The sequence below is a fragment of the Tamandua tetradactyla genome, chromosome 5 (genome assembly GCF_023851605.1).
Source record: "Tamandua tetradactyla isolate mTamTet1 chromosome 5, mTamTet1.pri, whole genome shotgun sequence".
Classification (NCBI taxonomy): domain Eukaryota; kingdom Metazoa; phylum Chordata; class Mammalia; order Pilosa; family Myrmecophagidae; genus Tamandua; species Tamandua tetradactyla.
In genome coordinates this window covers 102,198,488-102,205,661 of record NC_135331.1, presented here as the reverse complement: position 1 = coordinate 102,205,661, position 7,174 = coordinate 102,198,488, and the positions used below count along the sequence as shown (strand labels likewise).

The 7,174-nt window shown below is 48.9% G+C and overlaps 1 long non-coding RNA gene across 1 annotated transcript in view; it reads right to left on the bottom strand.

Annotated features, from left to right (window-relative positions):
• Positions 1-3,739: 3,739 nt before the first annotated feature.
• LOC143682656 (uncharacterized) overlaps positions 3,740-7,174 on the bottom strand; it is a 52,882-nt gene continuing 49,447 nt past the window's right edge. Inside the window, exon 5 of the long non-coding RNA XR_013175215.1 lies at positions 3,740-4,072. This is a non-coding gene — a long non-coding RNA (uncharacterized LOC143682656). The remainder of the gene's footprint in view (positions 4,073-7,174) is intronic.

Below are 7,174 nucleotides of genomic sequence, written 5' to 3'. Positions count from 1 at the left end.
CAGGTCCCTGAGAGAGGCCTGGGGCCCACAGGTCTGAGGAGGGCTAAGCACACAGCGCCAGGCTGGAGGGCCCCTTAGACCATGCTGGCTGCTCCAGACCACCCTCTGCTCCCCAGGCTAGAGACACTCGTACCAGTGTGTCCTCACAGTCTCTGTCCTAGACAGGGTTGGCAGCCCCAGGAACCAAAAGCCCACGCCAGAAATGCTTAAATCCACATATGTACAAAATACAGATGAGCAGAGGAGAGGATGGTTCACCTTCCTGGGAGGGGCTTGGGAAGCCTTCCGTGGTGGACACTGGGACGTACCACCCAGACCCCCCTTCAGGGAAAGGCTTCTGCTTCCCCAACTGCTGGGAGCGGTGTCAGCAGCCGGCCTTGGCTGTCAGCCCTGCAGCAATTGCCTCAGCTGCAGAGTGCTGCCTTGCCCAAGGTCAGGTCCTTTCTGAGGCCACCCATAGCCTATGACTAATCAATATTGGGGTGCTCTGAAGAGCCACCTCAGCCACCAGCAGGACTAATCTGGATGGGCTGTGCTAGCTCCTGATCTGGCTGTGGGGCCCACCACGGCCGGCTGCTGGGATCTAGAGCCTGCATTGCAGCTTGACTTCTCCCTCTGCCTATTCCTGCTCCCTCCCCTCCCTTCCCCAGCCACCCAAGGGCCCTGCAGCTAAACTCCTCTCAAGGTCTGTTCCCCAGGAAGCCCAGGCTGCACAACTTTCCCTAAGGAGGTGGCAGCGTTCCCGTCGCGCTCAGGCTCCAGGGCAGAGCACGCACCCTGGGGGCCGCTCCCCTTGGCAGTGCGGTGCTGAGCGGGGCACAGCCCCACAGCCACAGAGCCCTGCCCAGGGGCCACCCGTGTACGAAAGGCAGCCGGAAGAGGTGAGCGATAGATTCCATCATAGATGGAACTCGGCTTCAAAGGAGGAGAAAGAGCCCACAGGCAGAGAGGGAGAGAGGGGTAGATGGGGGCCTCCCCTCTCCCACATGTTTGCTTCATCACAGGGGTAGAGACGACGGAGGCCTGTTCAGGACATTGTGAGGTGACGATCAGGGAGATGTTTCTAGAAAGGCAAGTGGAGACCAACCGCAGGGGCCTTGTCTGCACTTTATGTTTTGGACACACGGGAGGTTTTGAAGGATTTTAGACAGTGGAACATCAATATTAGACACGTTCTCTGGGGAAATAACTAGGGTAGCAGAGATGGAAAGCTGAGAACCCAGTTCCAGGAACCGAGGGAGAACCAACGTGGGATGAGCTAAGAGAGAAGTGGGGACCGAGGGAGGAGGACATGTCATGATATTTCAGAATTAGTACTGACCAGCAGATTTCAGACATAAGAAGCCTGGGTGGGAGCCCCAGCTTCACCCCTTTTCTATAGTTCTGAGACTTCTGTCATCTCCTAACCCCTTTGAGTCTACACCGCGGTAAACGCCCAATTTCCAGGACTGTGTGATGAGTAAACTCCACAGAAAACCCAAAAGTGGCCGGCGTGCAGCACGTGCTCAACGCCCTTCACTTTTTATCTCGTTACTTTCCAGGCAACAGAGTTCTGTCATTCCAGGCTGCGGATGAAGAAACCACCACCCTGTAAACAAAGACGAGTTCTGACAATATATGGAATGAGTGCCCCAGGCTCCGGGCCTAAGTACCCTTCACGCCCGGCTCTACCCACTGGACCCCACCCACCTCACAGCCCGGCAGAGGGGGGCGCAGAGCCGGTGGGGTTGGCTGGGGGACAGCGGCACTACAGGAACTGCCTTCTTGGCTCGGCCTGTAGCTCAAAAGTGTGCAAAGACGGGGAGAGGTGTGGGAGTGGGTATTCCACGCGGAACCGGAGCCTGGGCAGGGGGGCTGAGAAGAGCCTGGAGGGGGCCGGTGGGGAATGGGGAAGAGCAGGGGAGGGCCACTCCCTGCCCACTGCCCATCACTGCTGCCAGGACTCAAGGAACCTAGGGGCCCCAGAGTGGGAAAGAACAAGCAGGGAAATTAGATGCAAAATGTGAAGTTAATAAAAATACTACATCCAATCAAACTCCTAAATCAGCTGCAACCCTGAAATGGCAGCCAAAGTCGGCTTTCTGATCTTTTTTCTCTGGCTAATCATCTAATGCCTTGCAGGGCTCCCTGCCGCCTTATGACTTGCACGTTTTTCTGTTTCTTTTCTCCCCCACCCCCACCTACCTGCCCCTCTCAGGGCCTCACCCTCTAGAGCCTGCCCCTCCTCAGAACCACCTCCTCTTTGTCAAGGGGATGCTGGGTGTCAAGGGGAATCTTCTGGGCCCTGGTCTGGTTCGGTTGAGCAGGCGCTTTCAGGGAGTAGAAAGAATTAGCGATCTGGGTGCACAGATGCTGTCAGGGTGGGGCAGGTGTATTTTCATTCATGCTCCAGGCACAGAAGGTGGCTACGTCTTGGTAACCAGCCGTGTGATGGGGGCTGTGACCAAGGTGGGTGCCATCATCATAGGGAGTCGAGAATCATCGCCAGCTATGCGATGCTACCAGGACAGCAGTGATGACTGTGCTGGCTCAGCGGAGGAGGGTAGAGTTGTTCCAGGAACACAGAGCAACTGGTGCAAAGCGGGAGAGGAGCAAGATGGCATGCTGATGGGGGGAGGGGGAGGGCGTGAGGATGGCAGGCGTGCCCGGGGGGAGTGGGCAGCCAGGACCAATTGCCAGGCTGGTGGTCAGAAAAATTGCTAGGGCAAAAAGATCTTTAGCCAGTTTGCTCTTGTAAGGAGCCTCAAATCAGGCCCTGGGATGGAAATGGAACCAGGTCTAATTTGAGAGGTGCCACACAAAGGGATAGATCTTTACCCTTTGGGCAATGGGAATGAGATATTGTCCTGAGCTAGATATGCAGAGAAGCAGACTCAGAGACAAGGATTTGGGTACAAGTAATTTATTTGAGAGGTGATCCCAAAAAGCAAGGGAAAGTGAATCAGGAAAGGGAAGGAAGCCAGTTCAGTGTGTACTCATGAGCAGGTTGCCACTGAGGGCACATGGGCCGCAATGCCGCTGGGACCCCTGAGAGTCTGTGAAGAGCACGCCTCAGCTGTCCCACCTGAGGGGTGAGGGAACTGGGGTATTTAGGCACCGACTCCTCCACTGGCATCAATGGAGGGCTGCTCCCTGGACTCTGCAGCCAAGCCCGTGGGCAGTGAGTCACAGGACACGGCCACTGTGGGGGGCAGGTGAGAACTGAGGGTCTGTGGGTGAGGCACCCACATTATCCTGTACAGATAAGCCCACGGCGTCAGCTCGCCTTAGCAGCCGTGGTACCCACGACAGGCAAGTGGTCCAGCTGAAAACGCGAATGAGGGCTGAGGGAGTGCAGGAAGGGGGATGGGAACTGCCTCTTGAGATGCACATAGAATTCAGACATGCAAGAAAGAGGAGAGGAAATTTTACACAAGAGTGAACGTCCCAAAAACAGATCTGTACTGCGGTAGATTGAGTCATGTACCCAACAGAAGACCAGTTCAATCTTAATCCACAGAGAGTGGCTCGCACTGACTGCATAGGTTGCGTGGCAATGGAGGGTGGCAAATGGCAATCACTCTTGGACAACTGGTCTGACCACGGAGTGGGGAGAGGAAGAGCCCGAGCATCTGCTCGAGGTTTCAGGGAGACTGTGAGGTCTTCCAGGGTTCCCCAGGCTATGATTTGCCTGTGACTCCACACACAGTATGCACTATTGACAGTAAGGCACCAAAGAAACCTTTATTATTATCCCCCCCCCCCCATAGACCACAGAAGTTTGTAAGTAGAAGAGTCTGGATTTATGCTCACATCTGTTGAGCTTCAAAGCCCATGCTCATTTTCTGATGCATGCCACCTCTCTCAGACTCTAAATGTCTACTCCTGTGTTACAAAATCAGTGTTGGTCACTCAGCCTTTCCAGAAAGTTAAAACACATCTACTGTCTAGGAAATAATACCTGTGAATGCTTTCTGGCATCAGAAGCCAAACAAAGGACTTCGCGAGGCTGGGAGCCGTGTTTTCCACCTTCTACATCACAGGCGTTGTTATCACACCTCCAACATCACCTTTTCTTCATCATCTCTTCTGGCTGAAGAGTAGGGTTTAATGGCTAATAGAGATTTCTTTAGATATTGCATTTGGATTGCCAGTTTTCTAACCATTAAAATCATAGTTGTTAGAGCTAAAAAAAAAAAAGATGCGGAAACTATTAAAAATCTCCATGCTCGGGCGGGCCGCGGTGGCTCAGCGGGCAAAGTGCTTGCCTGCTATGCCGGAGGACCTCGGTTCGATTCCCGGCCCCAGCCCATGTAACAAAAACGGAGAAACAGAATACAATAAAACAAGAAAATGTTTAAAAGATGTTTCCCTTTCTTCCTTCCTTCCTTCCTTCTATCCTTCCTTCCTTCTCTCTGTCTTTCCTTTAAAAAAAAAAAAAAAAAAAAAAAAAAATCTCCATGCTTCTCACTGAACTGATGAAGAAATGATGACCAGTGCAATCGTCCTACAACCAGTTGCTGAACCACCATCCAGGTCTCTTCTCCTGGCCCAGGGCCCCGCCCCTCCCTAACTCTGCCTTTTCTGGAACACGTGCAATACAGTTCATGCTAGAATTGTACCAAGCATACTTTTGAGTACAAATTTTTATTTTTATTTTTCATCCAGTAAGCACTTCTATGTTTTTGGTGGGTAGAAACAAACCTCCTAAATTCTTAACTTCCTCATAGAAAATATCCTTCACCTCCTGGTCCCACCTAAAACCCTGAGCGCCCCTAAAGATGCTATTTCCTTTGAACCCTGTCAAGTAAAAATCCATTCCTCCTCACCCCCAGTGGACCTGGGGCTTGAAAGTGTTGGGAAACAGTTCTCTATGAGTTCCTCACATTTCTGCACACCTTGCCAAGAGAGACACTGACATCTTTGATCCAAACTTTCTTTTCCTGGTGTTTGTACAGAGACTAGAGTTGAAAGATAGAGATAGCGTTTCCCTCAGGGGCAAAGGGCAGACATGCTTGCTGACCAGTATAATAAAGGTATTGTGTCCCTCAGGAGCAAGGGCAGGCAGACTTATTGCCTGTTATAAAAGATTCCGATTCCCTAATCTGATGTAGAATTTCCTGAAATGCAACCCACTTGGTGTGCAGGTTAACCCTCTTTGCATCATCCTGTAGGAATCAGGGTCCAAAGAATCCATCCAAATGTTGATATTCTGCCTATTGCTATTGCTGTGAGTAATGAACTGTCTTTGTCTCTGACCCAAGAGTCTCAACTCTTCTGCCAACACCCATGAAACTATAGCAGACTAACCTGTTAGCTTACAAGAAGGGTGAAATCCCAGACCCTTCACGGTTCTTGATAGAAAGGTGGAATCCATCCTCCTTACTCCCCAGTGGCCCTTCTAGGCTACTTATTTCCCACTCCTGTTAGAATTCCTTGCTCCTTTAAGTTTTGATCCCACCTGGTAAGACTACTCTCTATCTCTTTTCATCTCTGCCATCTACTTCACTTCCTCTCATCTAGTGAGGTCATTAACAACTGCCTCCCCACTCCAGGTCCTGCCCTAATTCTGTGTGGCTTTATAGATCATGTGAACAACCCACACAACCCTTCTGCCTCTCAGCTCCTTCATTGCTTCAACTCTTATGAACCACTCCTCCGCTCTACCTTAACACAAACTTCCACTGGCCACACTCCAGATTGTGTCAACCAATAACTGATCTACCTCAGAAACCTCAAAAAACAAAAAAATCATTCTCTATTTTGATTATTATATTTTCAACTCTGAGTTCTATTTGATTTTCAAATCTATGTCATTTTTTATACTTTCGTATGTCCTGCAGATATTTATAAGCTTACTCTTATTTCTTTAAACATACTAAGCTTAGTTTTTTTAATAGTCTGTGTCATAAAACCAATATCTGAAACCTTTGAGTAACTGCTGCATCTGTGGGTCCCTCAGGTATCTTATTTCCTTTATGTATTTAATTATCATTAATTGTGTGCTGGTCACTATACTTTAAAAATCATGTATGAAAGATATGCATCTAGCAAACTTATTTTACAAATACAAAATACACCTTAATACAAAATCAAGACTTGAGTTTCCCTGGATCACCAAGTTGGTATAAATCTGAGTGGCAAGACTATGTAAGAGTTGATTTAATTGGGTTCACCCCTACTTTAAGGAAATTGCCTGCTTATGATGGGGAAAGCCTATTAGATTCTATACTTTATCCTGGCTTTGACTTTGATTTTGGGCCACATCATCCCATGAGATAGACAAAACAGAAGTTAGATGGTTTTGAGATGTCAAATTCCCTCAGCGAAAAAGCAGATTTTGTGCTCACTTAGCTGTCTGGTTTCTCCTCTTCCTTTCAATGCTAATTGGTGATTCCTTATAATCTTGTCAATGCTTATTTCTTTTAAGATGCTTTTATAGCTTATCCAGAATTCTTCATTGTTTTCAGCATGAGGGTTAGTCCAAATAACCTCATCATTACCTGGAACCAAAGCCCTAATAGTCCATTATCTATCAAAGACCATCTGTCCTTCCAGCACCTTTCCAGCCCATTAATGTCACAGCATCTGTTTTTGTCTTTATTTTAACATATATACTCCTCCCCCTCCCTCGTCCCCTAGTTAGCCTTAATCTACTTTCTGTCTCTGTGATTTTGCTATTTCTCTACCTCTCTTATAAGCAACATCATACAGTATCTGTTTTAACCTTATTTAGATCTCTGTATCCCTGGCTGGTTTCTCCATTTCCCCCAATCTATCACCACTCCCTTCTTTGTATCCTGTGATCCATCACTTCAATCTCTGTCTTACAAAAGCTCTTAATCCCTTTGCCCCATTTTTCTTCCTTATATCTACCTGGAAAAAAGTAACCCTAGACTGAGCCTTCTCTGCTCCTGTAATCATGCTGTTGAATACTGCTGGGGAAACTCACCCAACCAGTTACTTTGATGCTACTCTTCTTTGTTCCTGGACAACAGCTGGGCCCCATTACCACCCAGGAGACATCCAGGTAAAACCAGCCCCCATGCCAACTCTACCAAGCAGTTTCATTAAAATTCTCCCTTCTCATGAAGCCCTTTGCCTCCTCACCATCCCCAACACTTTCCACAGATGCTCACACATCCTACTTCACCCAAAGCAGCCTCACATTCCCATTTCTCCACCTCGGGTCCTT